The 23014-nt window shown below is 56.7% G+C and overlaps 1 pseudogene across 1 annotated transcript; it reads left to right on the top strand.

Moving 5' to 3' along the window:
• The first annotated feature begins 1367 nt into the window (after positions 1 to 1367).
• On the top strand, positions 1368 to 22753 carry LOC144942864 (E3 ubiquitin-protein ligase MIB2-like; annotated as a pseudogene). Its single transcript, XR_013639420.1, has 18 exons — positions 1368 to 1421; positions 4874 to 5111; positions 5628 to 5799; positions 8138 to 8244; positions 8574 to 8771; positions 9393 to 9538; positions 10362 to 10542; positions 12072 to 12146; positions 13950 to 14116; positions 14839 to 14987; positions 15834 to 15993; positions 16609 to 16763; positions 17809 to 17935; positions 18394 to 18630; positions 18748 to 18923; positions 19506 to 19687; positions 19885 to 19950; positions 22042 to 22753. The product of XR_013639420.1 is annotated as an E3 ubiquitin-protein ligase MIB2-like (transcript).
• The last annotated feature ends 261 nt before the right edge of the window (positions 22754 to 23014 follow it).

Here is a 23014-nt window from a genome sequence, read left to right as displayed (position 1 = left end):
ACCATCAACACCGCCCCCATCATAATCACCATCACCACCGCCCCCATCATAATCACCATCAACACCGCCCCCATCATAATCACCATCAACACCGCTCCCATCATAATCACCATCAACACCGCTCCCATCATAATCACCATCACCACCGCCCCCATCATAATCACCATCAACACCGCCCCCGTCATAATCACCATCAACACCGCTCCCATCATAATCACCATCAACACCGCCCCCATCATAATCACCATCACCACCGCCCCCATCATAATCACCATCAACACCGCCCCCATCATAATCACCATCAACACCGCTCCCATCATAATCACCATCAACACCGCCCCCATCATAATCACCATCACCACCGCCCCCATCATAATCACCATCAACACCGCCCCCATCATAATCACCATCAACACCGCTCCCATCATAATCACCATCAACACCGCTCCCATCATAATCACCATCAACACCGCCCCCATCATAATCACCATCACCACCGCCCCCATCATAATCACCATCAACACCGCCCCCATCATAATCACCATCACCACCGCCCCCATCATAATCACCATCAACACCGCCCCCGTCATAATCACCATCAACACCGCCCCCATCATAATCACCATCACCACCGCCCCCGTCATAATCACCATCAACACCGCCCCCATCATAATCACCATCACCACCGCCCCCGTCATAATCACCATCACCACCGCCCCCGTCATAATCACCATCAACACCGCCCCCTGTCAGCACCCGTGGCCATTCGCACTCGAGACCCATCCGTGCGCACCTTGGGCATTGACGAGGTCGTCTTGTGGCGTCGTCGTTCAGGGCAGCAGCGCGCCGTTGACGCCTCGCGGTGTCTCTCCGTGCGTCTCTCTTCATCGGAATCTTCATTTAGACCGCGGGAGAAATCCGATGAGCCGAGAAGCACTTTTTGCACAGCTGTCCAGCAGAGACATCTGTGAAAAACGACCGCATGTTTCAACTGATTGACTGGAGGCTTTCTGTCTAAATCATGAGTTAGTGTTGGGCTGCCTTTGACTGCTCGTGTTATGACCTGTGAAAGATAGCTGGCTGGCTGGCTGTCTAACTTGATTTCTTTGGAGCCGTGTGTCCATCTGATCGCCTGTCGCACCGGCTGTTCGCTGGCTCTTCGCAATCGAACGCCGGCGATCAATTGCCACTGACGCTATTGGCAGATACCGATGTGCCACCAACATATCTTATCGCAACGTCTGCCAAGTCCATTTACCCATTCACGTTCGCTTCGCCGCTGAAAGCTTTTTTTGTTTTTAGTTTATTTTTGTGAGCGGTTCAAGCGCTTCTTAGATGTCGGAGACGATCTCACCGTAACGAAGAAACGAAGCGACGGACCCGTCTCTTTCCCGACGCCAGACGGAGAGTTTTCTGTAAAGGTAAGTGTTGCTGTTGTTGCTGTTGTTGTTGTTTTACAGGATCTGTGGATATTCGTTGTGTCTGGTGGTATGACGTCCTTCATTTAACCACGCGAAGTCCCCGTTGAAATGCATCATCTCTCTCGTGATTCACGTCATATGTTTAACCACATTAGACCCCCATTGAGATTCAGGGCACCGCAGTGGCTAGGAGATGTTAACTATCTCGCCTCGTATACAGGAGGTCGTGGGTTCGATCCCGACCCTGACGCCTGCTGTTCATTTGGAGTTTGCGTGTCTCTCTCTCTCCCCGTGGTGAGATGTTAACTACCTCGCCTGGTATACAGGAGGTCTTGGGTTCGATCCCCACCTTGTCGCCTGCTGTACATTTGGAGTTTGCGTGTCTCTCTCTCTCCCCGTGGTGAGATGTTAACTACCTCGCCTGGTATACAGGAGGTCGTGGGTTCGATCCCGACCCTGACGCCTGCTGTTCATTTGGAGTTTGCGTGTCTCTCTCTCTCCCCGTGGTGAGATGTTAACTACCTCGCCTGGTATACAGGAGGTCTTGGGTTCGATCCCCACCTTGTCGCCTGCTGTACATTTGGAGTTTGCGTGTCTCTCTCTCTCCCCGTGGTGAGATGTTAACTACCTCGCCTGGTATACAGGAGGTCGTGGGTTCGATCCCCACCTTGTCGCCTGCTGTACATTTGGAGTTTGCGTGTCTCTCTCTCTCCCCGTGGTGAGATGTTAACTACCTCGCCTCGTATACAGGAGGTCGTGGGTTCGATCCCCACCTTGACGCCTGCTGTACATTTGGAGTTTGCGTGTCTCTCTCAACGTGGTCGCGTAGACTTTTCTCCGGGTCCTCCGGGATTTTCCTCTCCACATTTTAGAATCGACATCACGCGTTTAGAGTATTTGGCTGCTATACATTTCCACGTGATATGCCAATTCGTTGGGCTGTCATTTGTGGCCAGGTCGCTTCTGGAAAATATCCATTTCGCTCAGTGGGCCTTACTTGGTACAATAAAATATAATATTTTGTGATGGGCGTCCTTGATTTGACCGCGTGTGATTTCCCAGTCGACGACAAAGATCTTGCACGGGTTGTAATTTGCTGATTGTTGCATGGTCCTCCGTGCCATGAATAAAAGCGGAAGCTCAAAGTAGAAGTTGTAACGGCGACGCCATTGGGGACACGGGATGAGTTTGTCTGCGTCCGTAGTCGTCGCTGTGCGTGGGACAACATTGTCTGTGTACTGTGCACTGCGTGTGTGAACTGTGTACTGCGTGTGTACTGTATTGTGTATGTATTGCGTGTACTGTGTGTGTACTGTATTGCAGAGGTGGGACAAAGTCATTGTTATGCAAGTCCAAGTCGAGTCGCAAGTCATCAAATTCATGACTCGAGTCTGACTCGAGTCCAAGTCACATGACTCGAGTCCACATCTCATAGGTGGGACAAAGTCATTGTTATGCAAGTCCAAGTCGAGTCGCAAGTCATCAAATTCATGACTCGAGTCTGACTCGAGTCCAAGTCACATGACTCGAGTCCACACCTCTGCTGTATTGTGTGTGCAGTGTGTACTGTGTACTGTGTTTGTACTGTGTGTTTGTGTACTGTATGTGTACTGTGTGTACGTGTGTACTGTGTACACACGTACACACAGATTTTTTTGGAACGCATCTACGTCAGATCTTTCCCCCCTCACCTCCGATTAGAACGGTTGGCTACGTACGGGGAAGAAGTTGAACACACATAGCAGCCAGATGAGCTCACCGAGTTCGAAGGTGGATTGGAGGAGGTCTTTGCCCGCTGTGGGAAGCTACAAGCTGACAACAACAACAACGTTAAGCCACGTGAGAGCTAATGAACGGTTAATTGACTCGACTGATTGACGGCCTATTTTTAGCCTCGAGTCTCTATCGGCAGGGAAGATGATGACCAAGTCGGCCAGTACGCGCCCGATCTCGTTAGGATCTCGGAAGCTAAGCAGGTAGACACTTGGTTAGCATCATCATCAAGTTATCCGCATCTGCCGCTGCCATGGTTTGTGTGCGGATAGCGGCTTAGTGGTTCTTGTGGCCCCATAAATCTCGGGGAAGATCGAAGGCAGGGATCTTCTCCGTCGAGTCTTGCACGAGGAGGTGGCTTCTTGGTGAACCTAGCCTGGCACACGCGCCGTGGTGACGTCTCCGCCACTTAGTGGCGAACGGCGGTTGTTGTTGTTGTTGTGTGAACTCCCATTTGGCTTTCCAAGCATCTTTAACCATCAGGGTGTCAACAAGAGGCGTGACGTCTTGGACAAAAACATGACCCCTCTCTCAAAATGACCACTGTTTCATTGCTTTTATGACTTTATTTTGGTGATTTTCAAAACGTTTTTTGGTTTGGCCATGTTTGTTTGTTGTAGTACAGAGTTAGACTGATGGCCTTAATCTAAGTTGTCTTGTGGTTGTTGTTGTTGTTTGACTTGCATCCCACTGGGATATTTGCACAGGGTTGGTGTACGGTGCTTTTTTTTCTGCAATATTTTGCTGTCTTTTCTTGGATTTTCTGTTTGCACATAGTCACTTTAAGATGTTTTCTTGTTCATGTTTTTTCTTTGTTGCGGTTGCACCCGATTCAAGAGCCGAATGGCTCACAGGGCTGTGTGTGGGTGTCTGCACTGTGGGGGTTAGCGCAATGCGCTACGAACCCAGCGACCCGAGTTCGATTCCCGCTCACGGCCAACACCGGTGGCGATTGTCTGAACGGCTCCTGTGCAATACCGGATGAATCTCGTGCGGGGCCTTGTAGCGATATGTTACAAAGGGGCCCTACATTTTAAAAACACGTAAATATTAAAATATTATTTTTTTTACTTGCGTAGTAAAGTAATTGTATTTTTCCATTTGCTATACAGCCGGAAAATACGACAAATCGCTAACCTTAAACACCCAGTCGTTCGGAAAATTTGAAGGCGGTATAGTACTATAGTAATGGAGCAAGTGCAGAACCACTGAATCGGAATTGATAGCTTGAAAGCGTTTAGCGCGGGGCCCTTGAAAGTGCGAGGCCCGTAGCTACAACATGTGTAGCTACAACATGTGTAGCTACTACATGTGTAGCTACTACATGTGTAGCTACTACATGTGTAGCTACTACATGTGTAGCTACTACATGTGTAGCTACTACATGTGTAGCTACTACATGTGTAGCTACTACATGTGTAGCTACTACATGTGTAGCTACGATAATCCGGCACTGCTCCTCAGCCTCAAAACGAGTACCCGGTGCGCTGCGTAAAACATCGCCGCTGGGCAGACAAAGGCGGCCGGGCGTGGTGCTGCCCCCCCCCCCCCCATGCACCGTGTGCCGGCCTTCATAGCTTGCTGCTACTCGCGAACCGGCACTGACCCTCAACAATCAGTGAAGGCTACACGGGCCGGTGTGGGTTGGTGTGGGGGGTGTCTTCGTTTTTTCTCGGCAGACCGCGCTCATGTTTGAGGTGGGGGTCCGCGTGGTGCGTGGCCGTGACTGGCGCTGGGCCGAGCAGGACGGCGGCGAGGGCCACGCGGGCACCGTGGCGCTGGTGGCTCGACGCGGCGAGCGGGCGGCGAGGGAGGCGCGCACCGTGGTGGTGCAGTGGGACACGGGAGAGCGCGCAGACTACCGAGCCGGCTACCAGGGCGCACACGACCTGCTGCTGCTGGACAACGCGCAGATCGGTGGGGGTGGCCCTGCGAGCGGGGGTGTGGGGGGAGGGGGGTGTGTGGGGGTGTGTGGGTGCGTGGGGGTTTGTGTGTGGGTGTGTGTGGGGGTTTGTGTGTGGGTGCCCTGCGCACGTGTGTGTGCGTGGGGGGTTGTGTGTGGGTGTGTGTGGGTGTGTGGGGAGGGTTGTGTGTGGGTGTGTGTGGGTGCGTGTGGTGTCTGTGCTGTATAGATACTCGTTAGCAGCACTTGCCCCAAGAGTCTGTTAAGGCTACACGGGTGATGATGAAGACGACGATGACAATAAGATTATGTCAACGATATTTACGACGACGAAGATGATGACAATGATGTCAATGATAACTGGAATGATGATCACGACGACGATGATGATGACAATGCTGATGACAATGATGTCAATGATGATCACGATGATGATGACAATGACCGCGACGATGCTTAACGATAACGATGTCAATGAATGAACCAGTGCCTCCTCCCCTAACGTTGACCCCCCCCCCCCGCCCCCCCAGGCGTACGGCACCCGAACATCGCGTGTGACGCCTGCGGCACGCGCGGCCTGGCGGGGCTGCGTTGGCGCTGCGTCTCGTGCCGCGACTTCGACCTCTGCACGCGCTGCTACGCGGGCGGCCGACACGAGCTGACGCACGCGTTCCAGCGCTACGAGCACGCTCGCGCCGTGCCGTGCGTGGCGCGCTCTCGTCCACGCGCTCGCTCGCTTGCTCAATCGACCACCCACTCACTCACACACTCGCTCAATCAACCACCCACTCACTCACTCGCTCGCTCAATCAACCACCCGCTCGCTCACTCACTCGTCCACTCACTCGCTCGCTCAATCAACCACCTGCTCGCTCGCTTTCTCACTCACTCGTCCACTCACTCACTCGCTCGCTCAATCAGCCACCCACTCGCTCGCTCACTCGTCCACTCACTCACTCACTCACTCGCTCAATCAACCACCCACTCACTCACACACTCGCTCAATCAACCACTCGCTCGCTCGTCCACTCACTCACTCACTCGCTCGCTCAATCAACCACCCGCTCGTTTGCTCGCTCACTCGTCCACTCACTCACTCGCTCGCTCAATCAACCACCCGCTCACTCGCTCGCTCGTCCACTCACTCACTGGCTTGCTCAATCAACCACCCACTCACTCACTCGCTCGCTCAATCAACCACCCGCTCGCTCGCTCACTCGTCCACTCACTCACTCAATCAACCACCCGCTCGCTCACTCGCTCACTCACTCACTCGCTCGCTCAATCAACCACCCGCTCGCTCACTCGCTCACTCGTCCACTCACTCGCTCGCTCGCTCAATCAACCACCCGCTCGCTTGCTCGCTCACTCGTCTACTCACTCGCTCGCTCAATAAACCACCTGCTCGCTCTCTCGTCCACTCACTCACCACACTCGCTCACTCATCCACTCACTCCACCACTCACTCCCTCACTTACTCTCCCACTCATGCACTCACTCACCAAATCAGTCAACCATCCACTCACCCACTCACCCACCCACTCTCCCACTCATCCACTCACTCACCAACTCAGTCAACCATCCACTCACCCACCGATCCACCCCTTCAGCTCCCCAACTCAACTGAAATTCAGTTTTTTCAGGACCCATCTTGAGAGAGCGAGGCTATCCAGCGTAACCAAAATTCCAATCATTATAATAACACGACGTCTAATAAACGTTAGCGTGCACGTGGTGGCAACGGAGCTTGCTGTGATCCCTGCGAGGGATGAGCTGAGATTAGCGCGGAGACGCGGGCAAGGGCACTCGGAGGCCGATGCCGCGTGCCCACGCTCCAGTGATCATCGATAATCCAGCTGTGCGGGGAGTGGGGGGTTGGTGGGCCACGGAGTGATGGAGAACATCGAGTGTGGGTTGTGTGTGGGGAGCCTTCGCAGGTGCTCGCTAACAGCGCTTGCCTCTGCAGCCTGTTAAAGGCTATACCGTGCGGGGGATCTTTTGCCTTTGGGGAGCGGTGGCGCAGTGGGTAGCGCGCTGAGAACCAATGGAAACCATGGTTACAGCAAATAACAAAACGCTTGTGAAGGCCGCGGCAATGGTGAGCGCACTGCGCTAAGAACCCGGCGACCCGAGTTCGATTCCCGCTCACGGCCACCAACACCGGCAACAATCATGTGAACGGGTCCTGAGCCTCCCCTAAGTCCACTCAGCCCGAAATGTGAACCTGGTGCGGCGCGTAAACCATCACCACGAGGGAGACAAAGGCGGCCGGGCGTGGTGCTGGCCACTCACCCACTGGTGTGCCGTACCGGTCTTCATAGGTGCTACTCGCTAACAGCACTTGGCCGCTACAGTCAGTTAAAGACTACATGGGGCAGCTTTGTCTTTGACGGGCGGTAGTGCATCAGGAACCGTCTATTGTGCATATTACACAATCGTATTTGGCTGCTGGAGCATTTGGCTACCGCTATAGATTTCCACACGACGATAAGCCACTTCGTAGAGCTACATAGCTCAGTGGGCCTTACCTGGTAAAATAAAAATGTAGTTTATATTATTTCCCGTGATTGGCGTCCATGATTTGACCGCGTGCGATTTCCCAATCGACGATAAGCATCTTGTACGGGTTGTTATTGCCCTCTTTGCCATGAATAAAAAATAGTTTAGTTTTAGATTTAAAGCTTTCGTGACTGCAGGGATTCATCTTTTTGGTTCTTTCGGTAAAGTCACGTAGAATGGAAATAATAAAATAATAAAAATGAAACATAATACAATAATTATTTTATTTTTATTATTAAAATAAAACATAATAAAATAATTATTTTATTGTATTATGTTTTATTTGTATTATTTTATTATTTCCATTCTACGTGACTTTACCGAAAGAACCAAGAAGATAGTTTTTTTTTATTTTGCACGTTCCTCCATTGTGCACATTCCTGCCAACGCTGTCCAAACCACAGACACGGCGATTTCACCACCTCCACACTCTCACTCACGACTGGCCCCGAGTCTAACCGCGTGTCCTGTTGCTCCGTAGGGTGGCCGTGGGCTGCCGCATGGGCCTGCAGAGGGTGCCACTCATGGGGATATTCCCGGGGGCAAAGGTCGTCCGAGGGGTGGACTGGGAGTGGGGCGATCAGGACGGTAAGGCGACACGGACCACTGACAATCCAACATTAACTTGATATATGTTCCACCATTGGAACCTCAGTGCTCCTTTTGGCGTCATCTGGTCCAACCCATGTGAGACTAGGCTCTAAGGAAAGCTGTCCAATCAACTTCAAGGACAGTGCACATTATCAGAGTTATGTTTTTTGTTTGCATTATGACTGCAGGTATTGTGGTCTATGTAAACATAACTCTTTGTAAAAAAAGGTGTCAGTTTTGTTGTCAGATAGAAGGGTAAAAAAACAATTATCATTGATATATGTTCTGCGATGGGACCCCCCCTCCCCCCGACTCTGGCGGAGGAGGCGGTGCCGGTGGCGTGGGCCGCGTGACGGAGCTCCGCGGTTGGGACGGCGACGAGCGGAGCGGCGTGGCCTGCGTGCTCTGGGAGGCGAGCGGCAGCCGCAGCGTGTACCGCGTCGGGCACCAGGGCCGCGTCGACCTGCGCTGCGTCAGCCCGGCCCTGGGTGGCCACTACTTCCGGGAGCACCTGCCCAGCCTGGGTAAGTCCCGACTGGGGCTTCACTGATAAGCCCGTCCCCCCCCCTCCTCCTCAAACTCCCACCCCCATTTTTTTTTCCACTGCCACATCCGAGCCGAGCCGGCGCGAGGCCCCTCTCGACTCTTTGTGTGTGCGGGGAGCGGTGGTGGAGCGGTTAGCGCGCTGCGCTACGAACCCAGCGACCCGAGTTGGTTTCCCGCTCACGGCGAACACCGGTGACGATTATCTGAATCGGTCCTGGGCCCCCCCCTAAGTCGACTCAACCTCAAATGAGTACCTGGTGTTGTGTGTAAAACATCACCGATGGGGAGACAAAGGCGGCCAGGTGTGGTGTTAGCCACTCACCCCCTCGTGTGCTGTGCCGGCCTTCATAGGTGACAGTCGCTAACCGCACTTGCCCCAACAGTCTGTTACAGGCTATACGGGGGATCTTTGGTATTTGTGACCAGAATCGTGTCAATTAATTGATGGCGGCCACAGGTTCGCGTGGTTGCTTCTTACTTTCCCGGAGCGCCTAAAACAATCCGGAGAGAAAACTTGAAGCCGTCAACAAAGAGGGGCGACATCTGTGACGGGTCGGTTATGGAACCCTGGCGTCTCTCCCACCACCACCACCACACAGGGCAGGCAGCGGCGCTGTGCGGGTCGGAGCGCGTCTCCTCGGCCTCACCGCTGCCCACGTCTCCGTTCCGCCCGCGTGACGCGCGGCCCGGCACGCTGCGTGTCCTGCAGCGGGGCCACGGCGGCTGGAACAGCGAGATGACCCAGGTGGAGCGCACAGCGGCGGTACGCGCGGGGGGGGGGGGGGGTCACGGCGCGAGCACGAGGCTCGAGTGTGGCTGCAACGCAAACCCTGACCTCGTACACAAAATTTGACCCCACCCCCCCAACGCAAACCCTGACCTACACCCCAACTCAAACCCTGACCCCCCCCAATTCAAACCCTGACCCCCTCCCAACTCAAACCCTGACCCCCAACGCAAACCCTGACCTACCCCCCCGAAGCAAACCCTGACCCCCCAACTCAAACCCTGACCTCCCCCAACTCAAACTTTGACCCCCAAAGCAAACCCTGACCCCCCCCCAACTCAAACCCTGACCCCCAACTCAAATCCTGACCTCAAACACAAACAGCACTTGCCCCAACAGTCTGTTCAGGCTTTACGGGGGGTCTTTGTCTCTGGGGAGTGGTAGTGTAGTAGCCAGCGCACAAGCCTGGTCACCCGAGTTCGATTCCCGCTCACAGCCAACGTCGGTAACGGACATTCGGACCAGCCCTGGGCCTCACCCTACGTTGACTCAACCTTGAAAGCGTACCCGGTGCGGTGTGTTAACATCAGCATTGGGGAGACAAAGGCGGCCGGGCGTGGTGCTGGCCACCACCACCACACCCTTGTTCGTGTGCCGTGCCGTCCTTAATAGGCGCTCACTAACAGCACTTGCCCCAACCGTCAATGTCAACGCGGGGCGATCTCCGTCTCTTGTGTGGAGCAGCAGCGGCGGCGGCGGGGCAGCATATCGGTTGTCAAAGCCGCTGCAACAAACCATGAACCCTGACCCCAACTCTGACCCTGACCGCTGACCCCTCCAGTACATGGGGCGTCTCGGACGGGTGAACCGCGTGACGGAGAGCGGGCACGTGCACGTGGCCCACCCCAGCGGCACGCGCTCGACCCACAACCCGCACGCGCTCACCAAGGTGGGCGCGCGAGGGGGTAGCGCTCTGTCCGGTGCAGATGGAATAGATGGAGATTAGTCCGCACTTGCTGTACCGCCTCGACGCGCACGGGGGATGGGAGTTTCGCAGCGTTTGCGCGATCCACGAACCCTCGCTGCCTCTGCTGGATTCGAAACATGCATGGCCAACAGGCGTTGTCTCTGCAGACACGCGCACGCAGTTCAATCGACTTGCGTCTCACTGCCCTCTACACATGACAGATGATGAGGAGGATGATGTGAAGTCTCTGCAAGGAGATGATGTTGATGATGGGGGGGGCGGGGCGGGGGAGGGGGGTTACGATGATGGTGATGTCGATGATGATGATGGTGATGATGTTGATGGTAATGGTGTTGATGATGCTGATGTCGATGATCGTGATGATCGTGATGATGTTGATGATGTTGATGATGATGCCGATGATGATATTGATGGTTATTATGTTGATGTTGGTGATGATGATGATAATGATGTTGATAATATCGATGATGGTGACTTCTATTGATGATGTTGATGACGGTGATGTTGGTGATGACGGTGATGGTGTTGATGATGGTGATCGTGTTGATGATGGTGTTGTTTATGATAATTGCGTTGATGATGTTGATGACAGTTTTTAAAATTGACGGTGATGATGGTGATGGTCTAGACGATGTCAATGATGGTGACGATGATGGTGACGATGGTGATGTTGATGATGAGTAACGATGTTGATGATTAGTTTTCGGTGATGGCGATGACGTTTAATGTCTTGATGTGTTGACGCCGATGGCCCTGCAGGCGGAGGGCTTCACTGCAGGCGACTCGGTGAGGGTCACGTCACTCACTCACCTCGTCACATCACCCAGACACCTCGTCACCCACCTCGCCACTCACTCACCTTGTCACTCACTAACTCACCTCGTCACGTCACCCAGACACCTCGTCACCCACCTCGCCACTCACTCACCTTGTCACTCACTAACTCACCTCGTCACGTCACCCAGACACCTCGTCACCCACCTCGCCACTCACTCACCTTGTCACTCACTAACTCACTCACCTCGTCACCCAGGAATCTCGCCACTCACTCACGTCGTCACTCACCTCGTCACGTCACCCAGGAATCTCGCCACTCACCTCGTAACTCGCGCACCTCTTTACTCAAATATCCCCCGTATATCTTCTTGGTTCTTTCGGTAAAGTCACGTAGAAGGTAAATAATAAAATAATAAAAATAAGACATAATAAAATACAATTCTCACGACGTTTCGGCCACAACGCAAGCAGCCGTCCTCAGGTGAAGAACGGGTTCTGTCGGAAAGACAGCGTCTGAATGACAGACCTGTTCTTCACTTGAGGACATGGCTTAACCATTTGTTTTCGAAATCACCAAAATAAAGCTTTTAAGACAATCCCTTCCCATGCCTCCCAGTATCCTCCCATACCTCGCAGGTTCCTTCTTGTGCACCACGACTCTTTCTCTCCATCACCTCGTGCATTGCATGCCCCCCTCCCTCTCACCTCATCACCCCCCTCCCCCCCTGGCCACCCCCTCGCACTCACCCCCCCCCCCCGTGGCTCACCAGGTCCTGGGAGCGGCGTCACTCGTAGACGACTCCACGTGCGTCTCGGCGGCCGCCCCCGAAGATGCCGCTCGGCCCAAGACTCGCGGGGCAAGTGAGCGGCACGCACGCACAAAGACAAAGGTCCCGCCACAACCACCCCTCCCCGGTGTAGCCTTAACAGACTGTTGGGGCAAGTGGGGGGGTGGTGCGGCCGTCCGCATTTTGTCTCCCGAGCGGCGATGTTTTTACTCTCCGTACCACGTGTGCTCAATTTGAGGCTGGGTCGACCTAGGGGAGGCACGGGACGGGTTCACAAAAAAATCGTCGCTGGGTTGTTGGCCAGCGAGGAGCGGGAATCGAGCCCCGGGTGGCCGGGTTTGTCGCGCAGTGCACTGCCCGCCGTCATCGGTGGCATGTTTATTTGCTGTCGCCACGTGTCCATTGTGGAACCAGGTGCCTATCGACAGCTTGCATTATTGTCCGATGGGTTGTTTACCTGTGCCGACAAAATCAAACAGACACACTCACAGCGGCGTCCTAGGCGAGGTTGGCATCGGCCCTGGTGCAAGGAATTAAATGCCACCCTCCTCCCACCCCCTGCTCCTCCAACTCCGTATCCCTCCCCGTGTAGTCGTAAGACCCTCCACCACCCGACGTAGCCAAACAAACGATAATCTACCAACGTGTGCAAGCGTATGACGCGTCAGCGTCGTCGTCGTTATCGTCATCGTCGTCATCATCGTCGTTACCATCATCGTCGTCATCATCGTCGTCACCATCATCGTCGTCATCATCGTCATCATCGTCGTCACCATCATCGTCGTCATCGTCATCATCGTCGTCACCATCATCATCGTCATCATCGTCGTCACTGTCATCGTCATTCTTGTCGTCACCATCATCGTCATTGTCGTCGTCAACGTCGTCATCGTCGTCATTCCGGCCCACTCACCTGGTAAGGTTGAAGAGCAAATCGTCACAGCGTTATCGACGCGCGCGCCCGCGCGGTGTGGTGTGACGCGCACGGTCACGTGTGACGCGCGCGGTCACGTGTGGCGCGCGCGGTGCGGTGTGGCGCGCGCGGTCACGTGTGGCGCGCGCGGTCACGTGTGGTGCGCGCGGTGCGGTGTGGCGCGCGCGGTCACGTGTGGCGCGCGCGGTGCGGTGTGGCGCGCGCGATGCGGTGTGGCGCGCGCGGTCACGTGTGGCGCGCGCGGTGCGGTGTGGCGCGCGCGGTCACGTGTGGCGCGCGCGGTCACGTGTGGTGCGCGCGGTGCGGTGTGGCGCGCGCGGTCACGTGTGGCGCGCGCGGTGCGGTGTGGCGCGCGCGATGCGGTGTGGCGCGCGCGGTCACGTGTGGCGCGCGGTGTGGTGCGCGCGGTCACGTGTGGCGCGCGCGGTGTGGCGCACGCGGTCACGTGTGGTGCGCGTGGTGCGGTGTGGCGCGCGCGGTCACGTGTGGCGCGCGCGGTGCGGTGTGGCGCGCGCGATGCGGTGTGGCGCGCGCGGTCACGTGTGGCGCGCGCGGTGCGGTGTGGCGCACGCGGTCACGTGTGGCGCGCGCGGTGCGGTGTGGCGCGCGCGATGCGGTGTGGCGCGCGCGGTCACGTGTGGCGCGCGGTGTGGTGCGCGCGGTCACGTGTGGCGCGCGCGGTGTGGCGCACGCGGTCACGTGTGGTGCGCGTGGTGCGGTGTGGCGCGCGCGGTCACGTGTGGCGCGCGCGGTGCGGTGTGGCGCGCGCGATGCGGTGTGGCGCGCGCGGTCACGTGTGGCGCGCGCGGTGCGGTGTGGCGCACGCGGTCACGTGTGGCGCGCGCGGTCACGTGTGGCGCGCGCGGTCACGTGTGGCGCGAGCGATGCGGTGTGACGCGCGCGGTTACGTGTGGCGCGCGCGATGCGGTGTGCCGCGCGCAGGCTCGCTGGGCTCTCTGCTCGAGGTGGTGCTGCGTGGGGGACCGCCGCCGTCCTCGCCCCGCCCCTCGAGCGCCCGCGGAGACCCCCCGGGGGTGCTGCTCGTCACGCACGCGGCGCTCGGACACGTGCGGGAGATGCGCGCGCTGCTCGACGCGTTCCCGCACGAGGTGCGGACGTCGCTCGCTCGGTATCCGCTCGCTGTCGTAGAGAGAGAGAGAGGGGAGAGAGGACGACTCAGAGGCACGAGATGTTAACTACCTCGCCTGGTGTGCAGGGGGTCGTGGGTTTCGATCCAGACCCCGACGCCTGCTGTATATTTGGAGTTTGCGTGTCTCTCCCCCGTGGCCGCGTGGATCTTTCTCCGGGTCCTCCGGTTTTTCCCTCCACATTTAGAAGCAACGCGCGTGGGTTGCGTGGGTTGCGTGGGTTGCGTGGGTGGGTGAGTGCGTGGATGGGTGAGTGCGTGGGTGGGTGGGTGAGTGCGTGGGTGGGTGAGTGCGTGGGTGGGTGAGGGCGTGGGTGGATGAGGGCGTGGGTGGGTGAGTGGGTGAGTGCGTGGGTGAGTGCGTGGGTGAGTAAGTGCGTGGGTAGGTGAGTGCATGCGTGGGTGGGTGAGTGCGTGGGTGGGTGGGTGAGTGAGTGGGTGGGTGGGTGAGTGAGTGGGTGGTTGAGTGCGTGGGTGGGTGGGTGCGTGGGTGGGTGAGTGCGTGAGTGGGTGAGTGCGTGGGTGAGTGCATGGGTGAGTAAGTGCGTGGATGTGTGAGTGCGTGGGTAGGTGAGTGCATGCGTGGGTGGGTGAGTGCATGCGTGGGTGGGTGAGTGAGTGGGTGAGTGAGTGCGTGGGTGAGTGAATGCGTGCGTGGGTGGGTGGGTGCTTGCGTGCTGGTAGGTGGACGCGCAGGTGGAGGGCAAGACGGCGCTGCAGGTGAGCGCGCACCTGGGCCACGGCGCGGCCGTGTCGTTGCTGCTGGAGCGAGGGGCCGACGCGGCATGCCGGGACCCCGACGGAGACACGGCCCTGCACTACGCGGCTTACGGGTATGCAGAAAGCCCAGGCCTTGGGGGGCCGCCCCCCCACGGGGCCCCCCTCCCCCCTCCCCCACCCACCCAGGCAGTCCGGGCCGATTGAGCCACAAGAACCGTAACTGGGTAATCCATCATGGGACCTCCTTTGCCAGTACCAAAATATACTAATAGGGTTTTTCCCCTTTTTTTCTGGCAACAAAACTGACACCTTTTGCAATTAATCATGCTTACATTAACCACAATACTTGCAGTAAAATGCAAACAAAAAACAATACTCTGATAATTTATGCATTGTCTTTGAAACTGATTGGTCCACACCAGAGACAGCTTTCTTTGGAGCCTAGTCTCATATGGTGTTCGACCAGATGACGCCAAAAGGCGCACAGTTCAAAGACAACGCACTACCAGAGTAACTAGACGATCCATCGTTGATAGGTCATCGCTGCCCTTAGGGGTCAACGTCACTGTGAAGGGATTCTGGAAGCAGCTCTGTGGCCCAAGACGAGCTTTGGTTTTGCGACGTCGCTGCTGCGTTCAGGACAGGGCTCGGTTTGAGATGACTCGTAAAAACGGCCTCAGACGGAGTCCCTGCGGCCTAGGGCGGTCCATCTCGCGGCCAGCCCCGCGAATCGAGGGAGGCCAGAAACGGAAGAGATTTCGGAAGCGGTTCTACGGCATCTACTTTCCATGGGCCGTCCGCGAGCACACGGCGGTGACGCTGTTGCGCCTGCCAGTTTTGTTTTTTGCTCCACAATTTTAGAATCGCGTTTTCAAAAAATTGCATTTGGCTGCTGCTGCTGCTGTCCATTTGCGTTTCTCGAGTTGTCGGTAGCTTACGACCACCCCCCTCTGTCTCAGGAGCCGCGAGGCGGTGTGCGAGCTGCTGCTGCTGCAGGACGGCGTCGACCCAGACGCCGTGAACTCCTCCGGCTCATCGGCGCTGCACGTGGCGGCCAACCGCGGCTACGCGGAGGTCGCGCGCGTCCTCTGTGAGCACGCCTGTGACGTCAACGTGCAGGTGGGCGGGGCGTCGCCGCATGTGTGAGTGTGTGTGTGAGTGTGTGTGTGGTGAGTGAGTGTGTGTGAAGAGTGTGTGTGTGAGTGTGTGTGTGGTGAGTGTGTGTGTACGTGTGTGTGTGTGAGTGAGTGAGTGTGAGGAGTGAGTGTGTGTGTACGTGAGTGTGTGTGAGTGTGTGTGAGTGTGTGTGAGTGTGTGTGTGTGAGTGTGTGTGAGTGTGTGTGAGTGAGGAGTGTGTGTGAGGAGTGTGTGAGGAGTGAGTGTGTGTGTGGTGAGTGTGTGTGAGGAGTGTGTGTGGCGAGGAGTGTGTGTGGTGAGGAGTGTGTGTGTGTACGTACGTGTGAGGTGTGTGTGAGGAGTGTGTGTGTGAGGAGTGTGTGAGTGTGTACGTGAGTGTGAAGAGTGTGAGTGTGTACGTGTGTGTGAAGAGTGTGTGTGTGAGTCTGTTAGGAGTGTATGAGTGTGTACGTGTGCGTGAGTGTGTGTGTGAGGAGTGAGTATGTGTGTGTGTCATGTGCCGTGCCGGCCTTCGTAGGGTGCTCGCTAACGCCACTTGCCCCAACGATCCGCTGAAGGCTATACGGTGTGGGGGGGGCTTTATCTTTGTGCGGTCAGGACGCGTGTGGGGACACGGCTCTGCACGACGCGTTGGCGAAGGAGGCCCGCGGGGTCGCTGCGCTGCTACTCGCCGCGCCATCCGCCGACTTCTCGCTCCGAAACCGCCGCGGCTTCAACATCCTGCACCAGGCTGCGCTCAAAGGGAACCAGCTGTGAGCGAGCGACTGCGGTGACCCACGTCTCAACCGAGATGTTAACTGCCTCGCCTGGGCGACAGGAGGTCGTGGGTTCGAAGCTGACCCTGACGATGCCTGCTGCTGTATATTTGGAGTTTGCGTGTCTCTCCTTTTTTCTCCCAGTGGTTAATGTGGATTTAAATGGTAGGAACCTCCTGGTTACACCAGCCCACAGGGGATTATTGTATCCGTCGTGCAGGGAGGGGCTGGGTGGGGAGGGAGCGGCTGGGTGGGGAGGGGAGGGTGGGGAGGGGCTGTGTGGGGAGGGTGGGGAGGGGCAGGGTGGGGGGTGGGAGGGGTGGGGCTGGGTGGGGAGGGGCTGGTCATCCCGTGGTGCCCTTATAAAACTCAACGTTTAACCTACTCACGCCGGCTTGTGCCCGCCCTCACAGTCGGCCATATTTGCGGAATATACCACGCTGCCGTTGACCCTGGACATTGACCGAGCAACCCAACGTTCCTACCAGCTCCCTCGGCAGGAATGTGTTTCTCCGGGTCCTCCGGTTTTTCCCCTCCCACAATTAGAAGCTGATAGTGATACTGCTGCTGATGGCGATGATGCAGCTACTGCTGATGCTTCAGTCGCTGCTGCTGAAGTTGATAATGATGCAGCTGCTTCTGCCAATGATGCTGCTGCTGATGATGATGCAGCAGCTACTGCTGATGCTTCTGCCGCTGCTGCTTCTGCTGCTGCTACACCTGGTGATGATGACAAGATGGAGATAATAATTATGCTGCTGAAGCTGATAATTATGATGCAGCTGCTTCTGCCAATTATGCTACTGATGGTGATGATGATGCAGCAGCAGCTACTGCTGATGCTTTTGTCACTGCTGTTGCTGCTTCTGCTGATACTGCTGCTGCTACACCTGGTGACGCTCATCATTATCCCCACTTCACCTTTCACCCACCCGGGCACCCACCCACCCTCTCTCTCTCCCATCCCGACACCGTGACCTGACCCCGACTTTGACGCTCCCCATGACCCTGACCCCCGACTCTGACCCCCCCCCCGGCACAGAGCGACCTCCGTGGTGCTGGAGCGAGCGCGCCAGCTGGTGGACGTGGCCAAGGAGGACGGCTACCGCCCCGTCCACCTCGCCGCCCTCAACAACCACGCGGCCGTGGTGCGCGTGCTCCTCTGCCAGGTGAGCGCACGGCAGCTCGGGCGAGGATTTGCCGGTGGTCGTTGTGGTTGTAGTCGTCGTTGTTGTAGTTGTTGCTGAAGTCGTTGTTGTAGTCGTTGTCGTAGTCTTCGTTGTCGTTGTTGTCATAATCGTCGTCGTTGTTTTTGTAGTCGTCGTCGACATAGTCGTTGTTGTTGTTGTAGTCGCTGTTGTTGTAGTCGTTGTTGTCGCCGTTATTGTTGTTGTTGTCATAGTCGTTGTTGGTGACGTTCTCCTAGTCGTTGTCGTCATTGTTGTCGGTGAGAACACGCACAACTCCAGGGTTCGGAATCGAACCCACGACCTCCTGCACACCAGGCGAGGCAATCAACATCTCCTAGCCACCGCGGCGCCCGTCTCTGCGCGGCCCGACGACGCCTCGACTCCCCCCCCCCCCCCCCTGCCGTCCATCGAGTTGCTCTCCGCCCCCGCGGCCGCAGGGCCGCTGCGACGCGGACGCGGCGACGGGGCGGCTGCAGACGGCGCTGGCTCTGGCGGCAGGGCAGGGTCACGCCGGGGTGGTGCTGGTGCTCGTGCGCGACGGCGCCTGCTCCACCAACGCCCGCGACGCCGAGGGGCGCACCGCGCTGCACGCCGCACTGGGGGCGCGCCGGCTCCACGCCGCGCCCTGGCGGCCCCAGCCGGCGTGCGGGGACGAGGCCGAGATGCTCGCAGAGGTGAGGAGGGGACGGTGATGGGCCCCCCCACCCCCCACCCCCCCAGGCTTACGAACGCGGTGACGCTCGGGGTCGTCGGCTCTTGACGCTCGCTCTGACCGCTCCCCTGACGCGCAGCTGCGAGCGTCGGGCTTCTTCCCGGAGGCGGCGCCGGTCGGAGTGGCCATCGCGTGCTTCCTCGCTCAGTGCGGGGGGGACCTCTTCGTCCGCGACCACGCCGGCCGCTCGCCGCTCGGCCTGGAGCCCGACCCCGGCGTGCGCCAGCTGCTCGGGCACTTCGCGCAGAGGCACAGGTTCGCTCCGCCCGCCCCTGGACGCTCGCGCGTGGCACGCACGTGTCCGTGATGCGCGTGTGAGAGCGCGTGTCCGTGATGCGCGTGTGAGAGTGCGTGTGACTAGCGTGGCCACGGCAGTCTGTTGAGGCTGGGGGGGGGGGGGGGTGTAGTGTGGAGCGGTGAGCGCGCTGCGCTACGAACCTGGTAACCCGAGTGCGATTCCCACTCACGGCCATCACCGGTGACGATTATCTGAACCGGTCCTGGGCCTCCGCTTGGTCGACTCGGCCTCAAATGAGTACCTGGTGCGGTGTGTAAACATCGCCGCGAGGGAGACAAAGGCGGCCGGGCGTGGTGCTGGACACCCACCTCCTCGTGTGCCGTGCCGGCCTTCATAGGTGCTCGCTAACAGCACTTGCCCCAACAGTCTGCTCAAGCAATACGGGGGATCTTTGTCCCTGTGTGTGCGTGCCAGCGCACTCTCCATCATCAGTGGTGCCACAAAACTAACGGGCACCCTGAAACTCCCACCCCCTCCTCCTCCACCCCCTCCCCTCCACTGTGCCCCCCCCCCCCCCCCCCCGCCGCTCCCCCACGCAGGAGATGGGAGTCCGGCTCCGTGGCGGGTCCCGTCGCCCTGCGCAGGGTGCACACGACGCCGCTCATGACGGTGACCAACCTGGGCGGCGTGGAGCACCTGGGAGGCAGCGAGTGCTTGGTCTGCTCCGAGCCGTGCTCGCCCTCGCTCCTCCTGCCCTGCCAACACCGCCTCGCCTGCGAGGGTGCGTGCGTGCGAGCGCGTTGGTGCGTGCGTGCGTGTGTTTCTGCGAGGGTGCGTGCATGCGTGGGAGGCGGATCGCTCATTGAAATATCGTTAATCGATGGCATCGTAAACCTCGACCACGTTCAAATGGACAGCCTTAATAGTCGCTCGCTAACACAACAACCGGCGTCTCTCACGCGCGTGTCCTGAACGCAGGGTGCAGCCTGCGGATGAAGAGGTGTTTCAAGTGTCAGGTGACCATCACCAAAAAGCTCAGGGAAGGTAAGAAAAGGGGCCTTTGTAAACAACAACAAAAAACCAAGAGGTTTAGTGGGCAGATGGAGTCTGAGCTGGAAACATTGAGGACCTTGGTTCCTGGTTTCCTGGTTTCAGCCACCTGTAGTGAAACCGGGTTTTCGAGTGAGGCCTAGGCCCGATCACCAATGACTGAACACGGAAAATAAATCAAACATCAAATTTAGGTGTGAACTTAATTTGGGCCAGTTCGACGATCACGTGATCAACAATACCCCCAGTGGAAAGAAGGGGACGTGGGACGGGGCTTACCTCGACGAATGTGTGGACCAGACTTGAATTGATCTCAGGAATACCTCTGTGGTGTCCACTTCCGCGGGACATTCTTCCACACGAAGGCTCGCACTGCTCTGCTAAGCGAGGCGAGTGGACACTTCAACTCGTGACGTGACACCGGTAGCGGAGTCGGGGTGGACATTTTTGAGGGGGAAAAGGCAAATCAAAAAGTTGAAAAACGCACGCTCAAAACCAATTATGATTGTGTTATGATGTCAATATTTCCTCAAGAATAACTAAAAAACTAAACTATATTTTTTATTTTACGAGGTAAGGCCCACTCAGCTGCTACGTAGCTCTTTTCCAGAAACGACCTGGCCACATATGATAGCTCAACGAAGTGGCTTATCACGTGGAAATTAATTGCAGCCAAAGACTCGAAATGCATGTTTATAAATGTGGAGGGAACACCGGGAGGACCCGGAGAAAAATCCACGCGATCACAGGGAGAGAGAGAGAGACACGCAAACTCCAAATATACAGCAGGCGTCAGGGTCGGGATCGAACCCACGACCTCCTGTATACCAGGTGAGGTAGTGAACATATCATAGCCACCGTGGCGCCCAGAAAGAAAGAAAGCCTCTTTTGAGTCTCCTGACCGTCTAAAGGATCCCGTTTAAGGTGTTTTGCAATTTGTTTTTACGAACTTCCATTCAGCATGAGAAGAAAGCCCCGTGCACATAGGGGGGAGTGACACATTCTACAGGGTTCACCACATTACATTCTCCCTGTGGCAAAGTCAACAGAAGTTGGTAGTGCTTGTCATCCCGTGAAGATGCGTGGAGGCCGACCACAGAAATCATAACCTCCTCCACAATGATGTTAGGGGCCGTCCATAAATGACGTCACGCACCTAGGAGGGGGGGGGGGTCAGACAGTCAGACATTTGTGACGAGGGGGGGGGGTGAGAAATGTGACGTCACATCAAAATGCGCAACTTTAAATAAATATAGACAACACGTTTTACTTAATTAAATAGACTTTTTAATAAATGTTTTCTCCTACAACATCAGAGTGCAGCGCCACATTAAATACGCACTACAATGACAATAGTTTAAAGCGATTTGAAGCATGTTTAATTTTTTTTGGGGGGGGGGGGCAGAGCTTTGTGACGTCATTTTTGAGGGGGGGGGTCTGACTTTTTGTGACGCCGTGTGACGAGGGGGGGGGGGGCAAAATTGTCCAAAATCGCGTGACGTCATTTATGGACGGCCCCTTATGTACAATTGTATAATTATTGTAAAGTAGCTTGGATTAAGGTGCAACATAAATCTAAGATTTTGGAAAAGTATTTTTTTTCATGTACATGTCTCCTTGGTCTATTGTATGTAACGGGTATATTTCTATCGCACCGCACGTAGCCAACCGCGCGGATCGGAGGTGCGGGGGAAAGACAACAAACTAAACACAAAAAGACGTTCTAAAGAAATTAGTTTTCACTCCAGATCACTTAAAAGTGCAGAGCTCCCCGTGGCTTCCTCATATCGGAAGGAAGAGCGTTCCAGACGGCCGCAGAAGCGCCATCTGAAAGCGCGCGATGCGGTGACCCATTTTTGCTCATCCGAGCGCGAAGCTTCGTCCTCGAGTGATCGTCAGGACGACGGGCAAAATCCTTTCAGCGAAATCTATTTTGGTTTAGCGGCTCGCGCCTCGTTCGTATGTTGGAACTTTTTTCGCACCGTACGTAGCCAACCGTGCCAATGTGAGGTGCGGGGGTGGTGGGGGGGATGGTGAAACTTGCCTCGCTCTCGCTGACGCCCGCCCCCCCCCGCGACACCGCAGACGGAAGCGTCATCGAGTGCCCGACGCACTCGTCGTGCTTTCCGCTGCCGGGCGGCGGCCGCGACGACTGCGCCGGCAACGTCAAGGACCCCTTCCCGGGCACCAGCGGCGGAGACGGCGCCGGAACCTCTGGCAGCAACAGCGGCGGCGACGAAAACGATCCCGGCAGCGACGACGATGACGACGACGCGGCGGCGGCGGTGGCGGAAGAGGAGGCCGAGGGATTGTCCGAGAACGGCCCGGCCCTGCGCGTGCGGTGCCGCGACATGGAGGCGCGGCTGACGTGCGCCGTGTGCATGGAGCGGCCGCTGGGCCTCGTTTTCTCATGCGGCCACGCGGCCTGCAGCCAGTGCGGCCTCATGCTGCGCGCGTGCCCGCTGTGCCGCAGGGACGTGACGGAGCGCACGCACATCTACGTGTGACGTGGCCCCCCCCTTGCATCCGCGTGTCAATGACCGTTGCGATGCCCCCCTACCACACACACCCCACTCCCTCCTGGAATCCATCCGTGCGGCATCTCGGGGTCGCAATCGACGGCGGCGCCCTCAGCTGCACGCTGCCGCCGTGTCTTTCCCCCGCACCTCCGGTGTGCACGGTTGGCTGCGTACGCTGCGGAAAGAGTTCAACCTACAAACATACTTGTAGATTTGAAGCTTTCGTGACTGCAAGGATTCATGCTCTTAGTTCTTTCGGTAAAGTCACGTAGGTAAAAAATGAAATTAAAATTAATAAAAATAAAATAAAAATCGCGACGTTTCGGAGGCAACACGGAGACTTGCGTTGCCTCCGAAACGTCGTGATTTTTATTTTATTTTTTATTAATTTTATTTTCATTTTTTACCTACGTGACTTTACCGAAAGAACTAAGACTGCAAACATACATCCCGTGTCTCGGCCTCCTTGCTTCACCCTTATCCCTGTTTTATCCCCCCGGCTGCCACCTCCAACGGCTTTAGCGGCCGTTCAACATTTA

The sequence above is a fragment of the Lampetra fluviatilis genome, chromosome 28, assembly GCF_964198595.1.
Source record: "Lampetra fluviatilis chromosome 28, kcLamFluv1.1, whole genome shotgun sequence".
Classification (NCBI taxonomy): domain Eukaryota; kingdom Metazoa; phylum Chordata; class Hyperoartia; order Petromyzontiformes; family Petromyzontidae; genus Lampetra; species Lampetra fluviatilis.
The sequence above is the reverse complement of the archived record's forward strand: the minus strand, read 5'-3'. Positions and strand labels throughout refer to the sequence as shown.